Source organism: Nyctereutes procyonoides, unplaced genomic scaffold (assembly GCF_905146905.1).
Source record: "Nyctereutes procyonoides isolate TBG_1078 unplaced genomic scaffold, NYPRO_anot_genome, whole genome shotgun sequence".
NCBI lineage: Eukaryota > Metazoa > Chordata > Mammalia > Carnivora > Canidae > Nyctereutes > Nyctereutes procyonoides.
In genome coordinates this window covers 20,260,494-20,279,035 of record NW_026575030.1, presented here as the reverse complement: position 1 = coordinate 20,279,035, position 18,542 = coordinate 20,260,494, and the positions used below count along the sequence as shown (strand labels likewise).

The window sequence follows — 18,542 nt, the reverse complement described above, 5'->3', positions numbered from 1 at the left end:
ATCCATTATGAGAAATGCAATCAGCAATCCTTTATCAGGCAGTTGAAGGTTAGGTAGTCAGTCACCAGTGAGAACTTAACAGTGTATAAGGTACTACATTTGAAGTAAAAAATTTTGAAAGAAGACTTCAATTCAGCCGAGGAAACCACATGCTTATGATACAAAAATGTTCCTTAGGATTCTAAAACCACTGGGGGAAAGTTTGTTAAAAACAGGATTACATAGTTTCAAAGTATCTCCAAGTATCCTGAAGCAATCCGGATAGATTACTTATTAATTACCTTTGAAGTGAAAAGAGTTACCTTTGAAATGAAAAAAATCTCTTAGCTAAGTGTTCAAGGTTTTTTCTTTTTTTTTTAAAGATTTTATTTATTTATGATAGACACACACACACATTGAGAGAGAGAGAGAGAGAGAGAGAGAGAGAGAGAGAGAGAGGCAGAGACACAGGAGGAGGGAGAATCAGGCTCCATGCCGGGAGCCTGACATGCGACTCGATCCCGGGACTCCAGGATCGTGCCCTGGGCCAAAAGCAGGCACCAAACCGCTGAGCCACCCAGGGATCCCCAAGTGTTCAAGGTTAATTAACATCACCAATAATGTCTCCTGATATGAGGCACTGAAGGCACTTTACCAACCAAAAAGATACAACCTGTATGGATTTATGAGGAACAAACAAACCTCAATTAAAGGACATTCTATAAAATAATAACCTGTTCTTCTTCAAAAAATGTCAATCATGAAAAACAATGAAAGGCTGGGGGACTGTTCCAAAGAAAAGACAACTTCATTTCTAGATTGGGGAAAAAATTGTTATAAAGAATAGTTATTAAGATAATCAGTAAAATTTGAATATGGACAGTGTATCAAATTATAACACATATCAATGTTGAAACATTCAATAATTATACTGTGTTATATAAAAGACTATACTTATTTTTAGGAGATAAAGGCTGAAGCACCTGGGGATATAGGGTCATGATTTATGCAGCTTATCCTCAGCAGAAGCAGAAGTAGGAGAAACAGAGCAGGAGAAGGAGAAGAGGAAACGGAAATAGAGGAAGCAGCAGGAGCAGGAGAAGAAGCAAAAGCAAAAGAAGAAATAGAAGAAGCAGAAGCAGCAGGAGAAGCAGCAGAAGCAGAAGTAGAAGCAGCAGAAGCAGCAGAAGCAAAAGCAGAAGAAGCAGAAGCAAAGGCAGAAGAAGCAGAAACAGAAGCAGAAAAAGCAGAAGAGGCAGAAGCAGCAGCAGGAGAAGAGGAAGCAGAAGAAGAAAAGAGGAAGCAAAAATAGAAGAAGCAGAAGCAGCAGCAGCAGAAGAAGAAACAGAAGCAGCGGAAGAAGCAGAAGAAAGGAGGAGGGGAGTGGGGAAGGAGGAAGAGAAGAAGAAAATTGTCTATATTATGTAATATAAAAAAAAGGCAAAGTAGGGGCGCCTGAGTGGCTCTCACTTAAGCATCTGACTCTCAGTTTGGGCTCAGGTCATGATCTCACAGGTCTTGGGATGAAGCCCCATGGTCGGGGCTCCACACTCAGCACGGGGTCTGCTTGAAGATCTCTCCCTCTGGCTCTACCCCAACTGACACGCTCTCTCTCAAATAAGTAAATAAATCTTTTTTTTTTTTTTAATTTAAGAAATGAAAAACAAAAAAAAAGGGCAGCCCCAGTGGCACAGCAGTTTGGCACCACCTGTAGCCCGGGCTGTGATCCTAGAGATCTGGGATTGAATCCCACGTCGGGCTCCCTGCATGGAGCCTGCTTCTCCCTCTGCCTGTGTCTCTGCCTCTCTCTCTCTCTCTCTCTCTCTCTGTCTCTATGAATAAATAAAATCTTTAAAAAAAATAAAAATAAAAAAGTAAAGCAAATATGGCAAAATGTTACCAATGTATAAACTAGATGGACATAAAGGAGTTAATTTTAATATTATAACTTTTCTATAGACTTTATATTTTTCAAATAAAAAGTTTTAATTTTAAAATATCCTATAACAATTTTCCACACAGATAGGCTCTCATATGAGACTGTCTTTCAGGTTCTCTAGAAATGGATTCCTTCTTTTTCTAAACTCTTTGAATTAGTATGAATGATACAAATATTCCAAGAAGTGTTATGTTCTAGTAAACCTCTTGCAAGGAAGTAAGATCATAACAACAACAGTCATAATAATGGCTATCTTTTTTGAATATTTTCTACGTGCCAAGCACTATGCTAGGCACTTTATATACATTATTCTTATTTAACCCATATAAGCTGAGATGCAGGTATTATTAGTCCTAATTTATAAATGAGAAAACTAAGGAACAGGGAAGTTAAGTAACCTATTCAAAAGATCACATCCTGGGACAGTCAGGATTTAAATCCAAATTTGTTTAATTCCAAATTCCTTACCACTATATTCTTCTGTCTCCCAGAAATTCGAGATTTTTTTTTTATTTTTTAAAGATTTTATTCATTTATTCATGAGAGAGACACAGAGAGAGAGAGGCAGAGACACAGGCAGAGGGAGAAGCAGGCTCCACGCAGGGAGCCTGACATAGGACTTGATCCAGGGACTTCAGGATCCCACCCTGGGCTGAAGGCGGCGCCAAACCGCCGAGCCATCCAGCTGCCTGAAATTCAAGATTTTTAAAAAGAAGCTGTTTCATCATCAATTCTGCTGCTTCCTTCTGTCAAGAACATTCTATGGCATAAGTCCCTTAAAGTTCTTGCAGACTTAAGTCAGTCCTAACTGCACAGTAAAATAAAAGGTCACAGTTACTTAAAGGTAAGCAAGGTCTCAGGACCAATCGAACAGAACTGAGGTGGCCATTGCCCTGATTCAAAGGCAGCCCAATTTGTCAGCTATTCAGATATGCAAATCTTTCCTACTGGATAGTTTTGCTAGGATTTTCTTATAAACTTTCAACTTAGGCAATAAAAATTTAATATGTTTCTCCCTCTTCTGACATTACAAATATGCCACAAATAGGTGGCATTTTATTTTTTTTACTTTTTCTAAAAAAGAGTTTATTTATTTATTCTTGAGAGACACAGAGAGGTAGAGACACAAGCAGGTTCCCTGCGAGGAGGACCCTGATGCAGAACTCGATCCCAGGACCCCAATATCATGACCTGAACCATAGGTAGATGCTCAACCATTGAGCCACCCAGGCTCAATAAAATGCTCCAATAGGTGGCATTTTAAAGGCACCTGTACTTTCCATTCATGATACAAAACAGTTTTAAGGATGTCATAATAAGTCCAGGGGATAAATGTCATTGTATTTTCAACAATTATTTTTCATAACTTCAAATTAAAATTCCTTAATGTTTAATAGAAAACTATTTAACACATCCAAAGACACGTTTATAGGAACTTGTTCAGAATTCTTCACTCTGGGATGCCTGGGTGGCTCAGTGGTTGGGCAGCTGCCTTCCATTCAGATCGTGATCCTGGATTGGGATCACTCAATCCTGTGGGATCCAGGACTGAGTCCCACATCAGGTTCCTGCAAAGAGCCTGCTTCTCCCTCTGCCTATGTCTCTGCCTCTCTCTCTCTCTGTGTGTGTCTCTCATGAATAAAAAATAAAAAATAAAAAAGAAGTCTTTGTGTATGTATGTGGGGGGTGTGTGTGGGAAGGTACATGTGCTACATTTTTACAGCTATATTGAAGTATAATTGATATATAATAAACTGTATTTAAAGTGTATAATTTGGGCAGCCCCGGTGGCACAGTGGTTTAGCGCCGCCTGCAGCCCAGGGTGTGATCCTGGAGACCCAGGATCGAGTCCCACATCAGGCTCCTTGCATGGAGCCTGCTTCTCCCTCTGCCTGTGTCTCTGCCTGTGTCTCTCTCTGTGTGTCTCTCATGAATAAATAAAATATTTTTAAAAAATAAAGTGTATAATTTAATGAGTTTTATCATATCTATATATCTGTAAATCATCAGAATTAAGATAATCAACATAACTATCACTCTCAGGTTTCCTCATGCCACATCAGAGTCCATCCCTCCCTAAATTTCAACTTTGATTTACTTTTTTGTTTTTTGTACTGTGGCAAAATATACATAAAATTTGCTTTGCTTTCTAACTGCTTACTACTTCTTGAAGTACTGAACCATCTTGTCGTATGATTCAACTTAACTAGACAAACATGTGGATATTATAGTACTAGAAAGAAGCAAAGGCTTTCCTTCTCAGAGTTAAAATATTGCCAGTGTGGTTTTAAGATATTTGAAAGCCAAACTGTTATCTGGGGTAACTGGACCTTGTGACACTGGATCTATTCCACTAGATTAAAAAGCATACAAAAAACATAAAATATCACAATGAGAATTCAATGCAAGAGAAAGGATTTCTATGATTAGTTAATTAAAGCTAAAGTAAAATCTACTGGGGATCCCTGGGTGGCTCAGTGGTTTGGTGCCTGCCTTTGGCCCAGGGCATGATCCTAGGGTCCTGGGATCAAGTCCTACATTGGGCTTCCTGCATGGAGCCTGCTTCTCCCTCTGCCTGTGTCTCTGCCTCTCTGTGTGTGTGTGTGTCTCATGAATAAATAAATAAAATCTTTTAAAAAAATAAAGTAAAATCCACAAACCATGAATCAAGTGGTTACTGTTATGTTACAAAGCCCTTTGGTAAATAATAGTAATACTAATATATTTTACCTGTATTTCAATTGAGTATATATAACAAAATCTCTCCATCTGCCTTATATAAGCACCTTAAATCAGATGTCCAAGGCAGTGTTTTTCAATATTTTTTACACATGCTCCATTTTAAGAAATACAGGAATTGTAACTTCACTCCACCAGCATAGTTTAATGATTAAGAGTTCAGGGCCTAAAATCAGAATATATAAATATGAATCCCATCTCTACTACTTACTAGCCATGAGAACTTGTACAAGTTCCTTTATCTCCAGAGTTGCATCACCTAACAAATAAGGTTCAAATGGAGTAATGTAAGCCTTAGTTCAGTGCCTAGCACACAATAAGTACTCGTAAGTATTAGCTACTATATTATTTAATAATAGTAGTTGTCATCAACTGCCTTAAAATTTGCCTTTTGTGTATCCCCTATATCCAAAAAGATTGTCGTTTTCCTAATATTACTATTATGAAAAGTACACTTTTAATGTAAAAATATGGTAAAATATGAAGTATGCTATATCTCCCCAACCCTTACCCCATTTAAGAATCACTGTTGTCACAAGAACTCTTTGAGTCTGATCGTAAGCAATGATGAGGAAAGAAACATTATCACTACTACTACTAACACTGAGCATTTACATAATACCTGTATGCCTAAATACCTTAAAAATATTAAAACTTTCTTAATATTCGCAACCTTTTGACATAGGTCTATCGTTTTTATCACTATTTTACAGATGAGAAAACAGGAACAGATGATAAGGTCACACAGCTAGTAAGGAGAGAATCTGGGAATCATGGGATCCCTGGGTGGTGCAGCGGCTTGGCACCTGCCTTTGGCCCAGGGCGCGATCCTGGAGACCCGGGATCGAATCCCACGTCGGGCTCCCGGTGCATGGAGCCTGCTTCTCTCTCTGCCTCCATTAAATCCACTTTTTTTTTAATATTTATTTATTTTATAGAGAGAGCAGGAGAGACAGAGGCAGATGCAGAGATGCAGAGAAAAACTCAAGCAGACTCCACGCTGAGCGTGGAGCCCAACACAGGACTCAATCTCACAACCCTGAAAACACAACCTAAGCCAAAACCCAAGAGCTGGATGCCCAACTGACTGCACCATCCGGCTGCCCCCAAGATCCACTCTTATAGTATGATGTAAAACACAGTAGAGTTTATGTTTAGAAAACAGAATAGAGGGATCCCTGGGTGGCGCAGCGGTTTGGCGCCTGCCTTTGGCCCAGGGCGCGATCCTGGAGACCCGGGATCGAATCCCACGTCGGGCTCCCGGCATGGAGCCTGCTTCTCCCTCTGCCTATGTCTCTGCCTCTCTCTCTCTCTCTCTCTCTCTGTGACTATCGTAAATAAATAAAAATTAAAAAAAAAAAAAAAAAAAAAAAAAGAAAACAGAATAGAGGGACACCTGGGTGGCTCAGCGGCTGAGCGTCTGCCTTTGGCCCAGGGCGTGATCCTGGAGTCCCAGGATTGAGTCCCATGTCAGGACCCCTGCATGAAGCCTGCTTCTCTCTCTGCCTATGTCTCTGTCTCTCTCTCTCTGTCTCTCACGAATAAATAAGATCTAAAAAAAAAAAAGAAAAAAAAACAGAATGGAGAATATATTTAGATTTCTTAATGATTAGGATATTCAATCAGATATAAATCTATTTTATTGCATTATCACTCTATCCACAGTTCTCTATCAAAATACCAAAGATTATAATGATCATGATTATAGCTAACACTTAGCTATAATTTCTGACCTATATATGTCAGGAAATATTAACCTTTGCATATATTAAATAATTTAAACCTTACAAAAATATTATAAGGTAATACTATTATCCTCATTTGGAAGATGAGGAAATTGAGGCACAGCTAAATTAAATGACTGAGGTCACACACCAAGGACAGGGAAAAAAGGATTTGAACCTAGGCATTCTGACTCTAGGGTCGTTGCACTTAATACCACCACAATGCTGTCTAGTATATAAAATGATCATACATGAATTTAATGAAAAACATATATTACAGGCAGCCCGGGTGGCTCCAGTTTAGTGCCGCCTTCAGCCCAGGGCCTGATCCTAGAGACCCGGGGTTGAGTCCCACGTGGGGCTCCCTGCATGGAGCCTGCTTCTCCCTCTGCCTGTCTCTGCTTCTCTCTCTGTGTCTCTCATGAATAAATAAATTTTTAAAAAATCTTTAAAAAAAAAAACATATATTACACTGTCAGGAATTTAATTTCATCTTTCATAAACAATGGGCTCCTTTCTCACAGGGCCTATCAATGGCAAACTACTCAAGAACTCTAGGGACTTGGTTTGGTTTGGGCCAGAGTAGAAGAGTAGAGAAGACACTGAACTAGGAATCATATCAAACTGGAATTTAATTCTAGCTCCTTCCAGTACCTTAACTTTAGGTTAAGGTAAGTCCCTTGATTCTTAGAGTTTCTCCATGTAATTAAGGAGGGCTCTAATATACTTAATTTCTAAGTCATGCTAAGGATCAAATGAGAAATTAGACTATAAATCCCTTGATGTAGTGGATATGTTGTTGGTCTTCCCCCTGTTCATTCCTCCTGCTTTGAAAAGAGCCCATTTTCATTTGGAGACTCACTTTCACTTGGTCTACATTAAGCTTCAACCTCAAACCCTAGCATCAGATCACATGTACCAAACTTAAACCAATCAGCTTATTACTTTCACCCAACCACAGATATGAGGGAAGAAGGGACAGTAATAGGTGACGTGACCTAACCCAGTCCAATCAGAGTACATTTCAGAACTCACCAGATGGAAACACTTGGATGAAGACTATCACTTCTTTGTGGATCTGAACCTAGAGCCATGGCTTTGGGAAGCATCCTGTGACAATCTAGTGGCAATCCTATCACCAGGAGAGCCTTTTTGAAAGCGTCAACATAAAGCAAGCTGATGAGGAGAATTCGGATCCTGAACTAATTGTGCCAACCAATACATCCTCCTTTTTGCTTAAGTTAGTTAAACTGGGGATGTCTGGGTGGCTCAGCGGTTGAGCATCTGCCCCCGGCTCAGGTCATGATCCCGGGGTCCTGGGATCGAGTCCCACATCGGGTTCCCTGCATGGAGCCTGCTTCTCTGTGTTTGTGTGTGTCTCTCATGAATAAATAAATAAAATCTTTTTTAAAAAGTTAAACTGGGGGATCCCTGGGTGGCGCAGCGGTTTGGCGCCTGCCTTTGGCCCAGGGCGCGATCCTGGAGACCCAGGATCGAATCCCACATCGGGCTCCCGGTGCATGGAGCCTGCTTCTCCCTCTGTGTCTCTGCCTCTCTGTGTGTGTGTGTGTGTGTGTGACTATCATAAAAAAAAAAAAATCCTTTAAAAAAATAAATAAAAATAAAAAGTTAAACTGGGTTTCTTATCACTTGAAACCATAAAAATCATAACTGGTGCATTTAATACCTAGCAATGAGCACATAGTAGGCACAATTACTATTTGAATAATACTAAGTATAGAAAACCTCCTTGAAATTTTGAAAAGCACTTTATCCATTACTATTTTGTTTTGATGGAAAGGAGTCAAGTTCTTGTCCATTTATAAGTGTATCAAAGATGGCACAACAAAGCTCCCATCCTGTTGAAAGTGTTCTTCCTTATCTGCTTACATACAGTACTCCTATTTTCTAAAGATGACTTTTGTGTCTAACACTGTATTTTTCATGATATTTTAAACTGAACATTACACATTAAACTCAGGTCTTAAGATTCCATGAATTTTTTTTTTAAGATTTATTTATTCATGAGACACACACACACACACAGAGAGAGAGAGAGAGAGAGAGAGAGAGAGAGAGAGAGAGAGAGAGAGGCAGAGACACAGGCAGAGGGAGAAGCAGGCTCCACGCAGGGAGCCCGATGTGGTACTCGATCCCGGGACCCCGGGGTCACGCCCTGAGCCGAAGGCATCTCATCTATTTACTTAGGAAACTGTAAAACACCAAGATCACACACATTCCTTAACAGTAACCAAAAGAATTTTAAAATTATAAAGAGAGTAACTCTCATCTTCCTTCTAGAACTACTAATATTTTTAAATATTTTGACTCTATAGGTCTCTCAAAAATACCATTTTTCACTGGCTCTCTCAGACCATCCTCATGCTCCCTCACATCTACTAACTTAGACACCATGAAAGCATACAGAATAATTTAATTATTTGTGCCTTTCTGGAAAAAAATTACCAGTTCCTCAAAAGTTACAAAAGATGCCTGCCAGGACACATCAGGTTTGCTAGTGAGAAAAGTAGTGGGAGGATGAAGGCATAGTGAGGATAGTAAATAAATGTTGGCTTTTTTTTTTTTTTAATTTTTATTTATTTATGATAGTCACACACACAGAGAGAGAGAGGCAGACACAGGCAGAGGGAGAAGCAGGCTCCATGCACCGGGAGCCCGACGTGGGATTTGATCCTGGTTCTCCAGGATCGCGCCCTGGGCCAAAGGCAGGCGCCAAACCGCTGCGCCACCCAGGGATCCCCTAAATGTTGGTTTTTAGTTCATTATACTGCAACTTAGTATACCTAAAACCACATCACTTTTACAACATTTACAATTGCCCAGTTCCTCCAACAATGAGAAACAATACTTCCCAAACTGTGTTTATGATAACTGCACCTTTGTAATCAACCAATACATTAAGTAAAAATGCAGTGATTTCCTTGGAAAAAGAAGGTAGCTTTAAACATCTACATTCAAGAGAGAAAAAATAAAAATGCACCTCCTCAGAACCAATATAGTGTAAGATCAAAATGGGGATGGGAAGCCGGGAATTACCTATGGCTTCCAACCATCGCATGCATGTTAAGCTAGGATGAGTCAGAATGAAAGTAGTTGGAGATAGGATACAGAGCCTCCCTCCCTCTTAAGCTCATTACCCTGTGCCAAAGCTCCCTGCTTCCTTAGCAGTTTATCCTACAAAAAAGTTTCTTTGTCAAAGAAACTACAACAAAGAGAGACAAAGGGAGCTGACAGCATTTGTAAGGCCTGATCTTCCTAACATTGCTACCTCTTCAGTCCCTAGTCACCTTATCTTTAGTCAAAATCCCCATTGATGCAGATTCTAAATAAAGACATAACTGCCACCACCACCATGCCTATTAAGTGAATTTGTGTTTCCAAATTGCTTTCAAGATACAGAATGTAGTATCTGTGCCTGCAGTTTTTACTCGGATTCACAAAATCTGGCTCCATTTCTGCTGACTCACCTCCCAATACACACTGCTTGCCTTGTTCTTCAATGTTCCAGTAAATGCTTGGTTGCATGCCTCAATTTTGCTAAGAAATACAGAGAAGTGGAAATGTGTGTGAGGTGGGAAGGGTGGCAGTGAGGAGATACTGAGTATAAACCTAGTGAATAAGCACTTTTCCAATATAAGTGTCCTAAAGGAAATAAAATTTGGGTACTGGTATGCCTATCCCTGTGTTTTATTTTATATTTTTAAAGATTTTCTTTACTTGAGTGAGCCAGAGAAAAGAACATGAGTGGAGGGGAGGGGCAGAGACAGAAGCAGACTCCCTACCAGGCAGGGAGCCTGATGAGGGGGCTCAATTCCAGACCCTGGGATCATGACCTGAGCGAAGGCAGACACTTCACCGGCTGAGCCACCCAGGTGCCCCATATGCTTGTGTTTTAAAGATGAAAGGCTCCTACAAGTGTAGTTTTAAGGACTCCCATCCAACCCCTTTTATTCTACTTCCTTATTGCTAGATCTAGTAAGCACCTAGTATGAAAGAGAAGGTAGATTCTGCTTCCTAACCTATGCAACAACCTAAGTAATAGCAAGTTGCAAGCACATATAGTCTTCAAGTTCCAAAAACTGAACTCAAATTTGACAGAGTACTACAGGGAACTATCCGCAAAAGGAGGAGACATGAATTTTTCCTTTGCATTCTATTCCTTCTTCTTCCATCTCTGGGACATTATCTTCCTCAGTGAAACCATATGCCCAGTAATTTTCTATTGGCAAACCAATGTCCAGTTTCAAAGCTGAGTGAGCAAGCATACTTTATATTTTGGATCCTTACCTGTTTCCATCATTATGAAGCTTAAAAAAGTGGTGCTCTTAAGAGGCAAGCTCTGTGGACTCCTAGGTCAAAGTGCATCTAACACTCTTGGCATTAATAATGTCATCTGCTGTGCACTTAGGCCATTTGGAAGATGAGTGCAATCATGTCACCCCTGTGTAAAGGCCTCTGAAGTTGGAGGGAGGATATGTCTAACCCATAGCAGGGAGAGGGCCCACTGCCTGCTTTTGTAACTGAAGTTTTATTGGAACATGACCATGTTCATTCACTGATTTACTACTGTCTACGGCTGCTTTTGTGCTATAACTGCAGAGGTGAGTACTTAGCAATAGACACTGTATGACTTATAAAGCCTAATACTTACTATCTGGCCCTTTACTGAAAAGTTTGCCAACTCTTATACTAAATGAAGAAGGAACCAGTATTTTTTTTTAATTTTTTATTTATTTATGATAGTCACAGAGACAGAGAGAGAGAGAGAGAGAGAGAGAGAGAGAGAGAGGCAGAGACACAGGCAGAGGGAGAAGCAGGCTCCATGCACCGGGAGCCCGACGTGGGACTTGATCCCGGGTCTCCAGGATCGCGCCCTGGGCCAAAGGCAGGCACTAAACCGCTGTGCCACCCAGGGATCCCATGGAACCAGTTTTATTAATAATTTGGTAGCAAATCCTACTTAGATTATGCAAACAATTATAAAGTAGAAATCAGTGCTAGGAATATGATTATTTCAAGAAACTGAAATTGGACTGTAACTTTCTGATATAGGACTACTACAGTTTATGTCACTGAACTGTATATTATCACACTGTATAGAATAAGTCATAGTAAGTATGCCTGATTTGGGAAATTCTAAATGGAAAGGTAAAAGTCACAATATAACCCACACTGACAGATTAGTTTTAAACCAGAGCTCAATATTACGGCTCAATATTGGAGGCTACTAAATTGCCACATCTAAGATCTTAGCTTTGAACTTGATCTCTTCCCTCTAATTTCTTCAGAGAAACCTTTATTCAACAAACATTGAGTGGGCACTTACACTGTGCCAGACCCTGAGCTCACCCTGGAACAAAATAAAGTTTATATTTGGGCCTGGCCACACAACAGAACATTTCAGGAAAGAGATTATCCTAAAAACCACAAGGGACACTTGGTTGAATAATTTTGCTCTCCCACTACAAAATTCAGTAAGTAAACCCTGTGTTTAGATTCTGCTCTTCCGGGGATCCCTGGGTGGCTTAGCAAGTTTAGAGCCTGACTTCGGCCCAGGGTGTGGTCCTGGAGTCCCGGAATCAAGTCCCACATCAGGCTCCCTGCGTGGAGCCTGCTTCTCCCTCTACCTGTGTCTCTGCCTCTCTCTCTCTCTCTCTCTCTCTCTCTCTCTCTGCGTCTCTCATGAATAAAGAAAATTTTAAAAAAAATTTTTAAAAAGATCCTGCTCTTCCTAGAGTGGGTTATGGAATTTATAGCTCTAAGGCAGATTCAGAGAGTCTGGGATTTTAACAAAAATATTTATATCTTCATTTTTACTAACCTCTGGCAAATTCACTATTTCCTTCAATTATGAAGATAAGCCATAACAGTAATAGATTTTGTCACTAATAGAAATCTTAGGTATTTTCAGATGATGTTATACTTACTAGAAATATCTTGAAATAGTGTTTAAATATATGATCATTTTTTTAATTTTTATATGATCATTTTTAAATTATATGATCATAAGATCCATTGATAAATATTATTTACTCTGCTAATAAAAATATTTGGTATTATATTATATTGATTGATTGGTTGAAGGTTCCACGCTGAGCATAGAGCACAACACGGGGCTTGAATTCCACAACTCTCAAATGACTGAGCCACCTATGTGTCCCTTATATCACACATTTTAAAAACATTTTGATAACTATATTTCAACATAGTTTCCTTTAGCTTGGTATAATAATATTATTCCAAAAGGGAATCCACAGGTTTTACCATACTGCCAAAGGGGCCCGTGGCACAAAAAAAAAAAATTAAGATTTCTACTCTAGGGCCAAAAAATAAACAAAGATAATCACATCTAAGATAATTCTCTTTAGATTAAAAAAAACTATCTAAAAAACAAAATAAAAAACTACCTGTTTTCTGTTAAGTGCACACACCCATTTTGTTCTCTAGCATAGAGCAAAGACCATATGTCACTATTTTTTTTTTTTTTTTTTACCATCCTTCACTTCAAACTGGTTTGCAAATAGTTGTGAATGTGATATAACAGCCTGGCAGATCCAGGGGTTCCCCTGGCTCATTAGCAGTCATTCTAGTACAAATATAGAAAGTATCAAATTAATATAACTTTTAACAAGAGAGTTATCAAAAGAAAAAGATAAAACAGAAACCAAAAAAAGCCAGCTATATATCTATCTACTAATCTGTTTTGCAAACAGTAAAATACAAACAATTCAATTATTTATATTAATGAGGTAATGTAGGTAAACAACATAGTACCAAATATTTGTTAGAGACTCACAAACAGTCATTTTTTTTTTCCCTTCTGGAATGGACTTCCTGGCACATGCTGTAATATATATTAAAAAAAATGTATATTCCCTGAATTTACTGAAAGAATTGTAGAAGAGGGAGTTCTCTATTAGTAGAAAAGCCAAAAGATCTGACTTCAGATCAGTTATGCAAATATATGAAAAGAAAAGCATAAGAAAATTACATTATCAGATATTTTCTCATTATCCAACATTAATAGCAATAGCAAATTACTATGTTTGCTTTTTCTATAAATATTTTAGAAATTAATTCTTATCAGCATTTATAACATGGAAAAGTTATTCAGCTCCCTAGGAGAATCAGGTCTAACCTAGATTTAGACAGCTCCACAGGGGAATCATGAATGGGGTCTGGTGGTTTACAAACTCCACAAGACTGAGTACAAAATTTGGTGAGCATGCCTATGTTTCAGATTATTAAAGACTTTAAGCGGAAGAACAGTTACCTCTGCCATAGTTAGAAAAGCTAAAACAAGAGAAAGCAAACAATTCTTCCCATAGTCACAGAGTGAGTCAGTGTTAACATCAGATAAAGTAACCTGGGATCTCTAAATCTAAGGCTCTGATTAGATTATTCTCCCTAAGGGATCACATATCCAAAGAGAAAGTCCCCAAGAAAAATAAAACCTCACCTACTTACGGGAAGAGAAATCATAGGTTCAGTAAAGAATTAAAAGATCATTCTTTATCAATCAGGCCATTATAACTGGTTTTTGAAGAGAATTTGCAAAGCAGGGAAGGTCAAGAAGAATCCTTTCATTTAACAAACAAAAGGACCCCAAAGGCAGTGCTGCAGTCCCCAAGCCTAAATGTCTTCTCTTCCAAGTCAGTTACTTTGAAGCATTTACAATTGACCCTTGAACAACACAAAGATTAGGGGTTCTGCCCCTCAACACACACACACTTGTTGAAAATCTGCATATAACATTTTTTAAGTTTTTTTTTTTTTATCTGACAGAGAGAGCACAAGCAGGGGGAGTGGCAGGCAGAGGGAGAGACAGAAGTGAGCTCCCCACAGAGCAGAGAGCCCAATGTGGGGCTTGATCTCAGGATCCTGAGACCATGACCTGAGCTAAAAGCAGAAGCTTAACCAGCTCAGCCACTCAGGCACCCCTGCATGACTTTTGACTCCTTCAAAACAAGTCTACTATTGACCAATAACATACATAGTTGATTAACATATTTGGATATTATACATATTATTGTATTCTTACAAAAAGTTAACTAGAAAAAAAAAAAAGGTTAACTAGAGAAAAGGTCATGGTCCTGGGGTCCTAGGATGGAGCCCCAGGTCAGGGAGTCTGCTTCTCCCTCTCTCTCTCGTTGCTTATGCTCTGTCTGAAATAAGTAAATAAAATCTTTAAAAGAAAATAAAATCGTAAGGGGGTACTTGAGTGGCTCCATTGATTAAGCATCTGACTCTGGATTTTAGATCAAATCATTACCTCAGGGTTGTAAGATGAAGCCCCAAGTCAGCTCCAAGCTAGGCGTGGAGTCTGCTAAAGATTCTCTCTCTCCGTCTCCCTCTGCTCCTTCCCTCCACCTTTCTATCTAGGAAGAAAGAAAAGAAAGAAAGGAAGGAAGGAAGGAAAGAGGGAGGGAGGAAGGAAGACAGACGCCTGGGTGGCTCAGTGGTTGAGCGTCCACCTTTGGCTCAGGGTGTGATCCCAGAGTCTCTGGATCCAGTCCCATGTTGGGCTCCCTGCAAGGAGCCTGCTTCTCCCTCTGCCACTGTGTCTCTGCCTCTCTTTCTGTGTCTCTCATGAATAAATAAAATCAAGAAAGAAAAAAGAAAGAAAAGAAAAGAAAAGAAAAGAAAAGAAAAGAAAAGAAAAGAAGAAAAAGTAGGCAGGGAAGAAAAAATACATTTATGGTATTGTATTTATAAAAAAAAAAACAACACATATATGTGGACTCCTGCAACTCAAACCTGTGTTGCTCAAGGGTCAACTGTATTCCGTTACAGAAATTCTTGAGTAATCCCTTTCAGTTACTAATGTTTTAGAAAAAGGTATAACTAGCCATTTTTTAGCTAAACAGAGTCTCTCTCCCCTGTCAATCACAACTCATTAGCTTACCATTCAAGAATCTTTCTGAACTCCCTTCCTCTATCACAAAGTGTATGTGTGTGGGATCCCTGGGTGGTGCAGCGGTTTGGCGCCTGCCTTTGGCCCAGGGTGTGATCCTGGAGACCCGGGATCGAATCCCACGTTGGGTTCCCGGTGCATGGAGCCTGCTTCTCCCTCTGCCTGTGTCTCTGCCTCTGTGTGTATGTGTGTGTGACTATCATAAATAAATAATTAAAAAAAAAGAAATATAAACATTAAAAAAAAAGTGTATGTGTGTGTAGGAGCTGGGGGGGACTATTGGGTCAACAAATATGTAGTGCCAGATCAATCAAAATTACCTCAAGCTTCTTCTATTAAATATCGCTTTAAAAAAACACCGGGTGGTACAATCGGTAGCACCTTCTACAAAGGTTTGTAGAGAGGAGGGAATGACACTCACTTTAGTTCATCTGCTCTGCTGACCACGCTCCTCAATGGGGATCAGGAGGGGATAAAGCCACCTGGTGAAACATCGCCCGAGCTACCCGCGGTGTTGGTGTTAGCAGTTGTTTTTTTTTTTTAAGATGTTATTTATTTATTCATGATAGACACAGAGAGAGAGAGGCAGAGACACAGGCAGAGGGAGAAGCAGGCATCATACAAAGAGCCTGACGTGGGGCTCGATCCAGGGTCTCCAGGATCACGCCCTGGGCTGCAGGCAGCACTAAACCGCTGCGCCGCTGGGGCTGCCCCGGTGTTGGTGTTATTCTCTGTTGGTCAGCCTTGGCTTCTGGTCGGTGAGTCTTCGAGCAGAGGGGTTAAAGACCTCAAAGCCTCTCCCACGTGGCATTCCAGTCAGCACTGCTGGCCTTCCCAGCATCTCCCTTTCCTCCCCGGGATGGTCGCCATCGACCTTACCACGGATTATTGCGCCAATCTCATTTTCAATTGGGATCTTTTTTTTTTTTAAGATTTTATTTATTCATGAGAGACGGAGAGTGGCAGAGACACAGGCAGAGGGAGAAGCAGGCTCCATGCCGGGAGCCCGACGTGGGACTCGATCCCGGGTCTCCAGGGTCACGCCCTGGGCCCGAAGGCGGCGCTACAGCGCTGAGCCACCGGGCTGCCCGACCGGGATCTCTGTTAGCAGCAATCCTGCGCACCTGCGGGACCACCGACTACCAAGGTGAAGGATCCTGGCGGCCCCATCTCCCCAAGCCCGCTTTGCTCCGGGCAGAAAGCGCCCTGTCGCTCTCTTCGGCTCCCTTCCCAGGCCCTGCCCTCGCTCCGCAAAGCTGCCCCTTCCTCCGTGTCTGTTCCTGGCAGTCTTTCCGCCCACAGCCCCGCATCCTCACCGCCACTACTGATAGCGCGGTCCCCACTTCAGCGCGGGAGGTCTGGTCCCGCCGGCTGGCACCTGGGGTTCGGGTCCTCGGTCACCTCGGGGACGCCTTCTCCGGGTAAGCCCCCCTGGTGGAACCTGCCCCCAGCCACGCAGCCAGTTTCCCAACTTTTTTTTTTTCTTTTTAAACAATATTTCATTCATTTGAGAGAGAGAGAGAGAGAGAGAGAGAGAGAGAAGAAGAAGAAGAAGAAAGAAAGAAGAAGGAAGAAGGAAGAAAAGAAGAAGAAAGAAGAAAGAAGAGGAGGAAGAGGAGGAGGAGGAGGAGAAGGAGGAGCAGGAGGAAGAGGAGGAAGAGGAAGAGGAAGAGGAAGAGGAAGAGGAAGAGGAAGAAGAAGAAGAAGAAGAAGAAGAAGAAGAAGAAGAAGAAGAAGAAGACGACGACGACGACGACGACGGCTCCATGCAGGGAGCCCGACGCGGCCTCGATCCCGGGACCCCGGGGTCACGCCCCGGGCCCAAGGCAGGCGCCCCCCGCCGAGCCCCCCGGGGATCCCGCAGTCTCCGCGCCTCTAAACAGTCCCCTGAACACAGTTCGCGGCCTGTCGCGCCGAGAGAGACACCTGGGACTCCCTCACAGCGCGTGCCCTGGGCTCCACCTGGGACCCACCTCACAGCGCCTCACGCCCGCAGACCTGAAGCGAGCGGCATCAAACACGGTTCCTACGTGGACACACGGAGGTTTCCTACTGTGCTCCATTTACAAAAAAAATAAATAAAAATAAAAAACAAAATAAAATAAAACAGCCCACCGCCTGAGGTGCCGCCCCGAGCAGGCCGGAGCCCGCAGGCAGGAGCCGTGAATCCGCTCGCAGGTTCCCAGGGGCGGCGCGGAAGCCGGGGCTCGGGCGCGAGCGCGCCTCCCCGCCCCGGGAGTGCGGCCGCGAAGCCCGGCCCGGCCCCGGCGCCAGCTCCCCGCCCGCCCGCCCGGCCCGGCGGACCCCACAGTACCGCGTCCGCCCCTCAGGGCCCGCTCGAGGCTCCAACGGCCCCTCGCCGCCGCCCGCCGGGCCCTCGCGGCGCGTCCGCTCCCGTCACCGTCCGCCGAGCCGGGGCTGCGCCCGGTGGCCGCCTCACTTCCCCGCGCCGAGTCCCTCGCGGCCCCTGGCCCGCGCCCCGGGGTCAGAGTCCGTCGCCCAGTCCTCGCGGGCGGCTCCTCCTCGGTCACAGTCCCTCGCTGTCACGACCCCGGGGTCACAGCCCCCTGGCGGGCGGCGCCCCCCCGCCCCGCGTCCTCCCGGGGAGAGGCGCAGGGAGACGCACGCCACGGCCCCTCACCTGCGGCGCACGCTCCCCCGGCGCCAGTCCCGGCCGCTCTCCCCGCGGCGCCGCGGCGCGGACCAGGGAAGTTGAGGAGGTTGCGGGGAGACGCCCGGGAAAGGCAGCTGGCGGAAGAGCACGCCGGAAGTCCCGCCCCCCCCGCCCCCTTGTCAATCCGCCCACGACGCTTCCCCGAAAACCGCGACCCCTGACACAGCAGTTCCGCCGCCACGGAGGCCCGGGGACAGCGTGGCCGAGCGGAAACCACCGGGCGCGGGGCGGGACGGGGCTGCGGCAGCCTCCGCGTGAGGAGATCCGGCTGCGAACCGACGGCCGGGCAGACGCCTCAGGCCCGCGGCCCCCGGGGGCCCGAGGCCCCCTCAGCGGCTCCCCGAGGAGGGCGGGCGGTAGAGGACGCCGGCAGGGAGCGCGCGGGAGCGGGCGGCGCGGGAGCCGACGGGGGCGGCCGGCGGCGGGCGCTCGGGGGGAGCGGGGCGGCGCAGCGCCGGAGGGGCCCTCTGGACCCCGCGCGACACGCGCCAGTCCCGGCCCAGGGCGTCTCAGGGCGTTGGTTCCCCGCAGCCTCCTGTCCTCACGCTTGAC

At 43.4% G+C, this 18,542-nt stretch overlaps 1 protein-coding gene across 4 annotated transcripts in view; it reads right to left on the bottom strand.

Moving 5' to 3' along the window:
• PCYT1A (phosphate cytidylyltransferase 1A, choline) overlaps window positions 1–18,074 on the bottom strand; it is a 49,507-nt gene extending 31,433 nt beyond the window's left edge. The window contains exon 1 of one of the 4 annotated variants that reach the window (XM_055316000.1): window positions 17,958–18,074. The gene's annotated coding sequence lies outside the window, so the exon portion shown is untranslated. Of the gene's footprint in view, window positions 1–14,674; window positions 14,908–17,289; window positions 17,312–17,630; window positions 17,905–17,957 lie in introns of those variants that run through there. The other 3 variants (XM_055315999.1, XM_055316003.1, XM_055316002.1) reach the window with 3 other exon arrangements.
• Window positions 18,075–18,542: the final 468 nt, after the last annotated feature.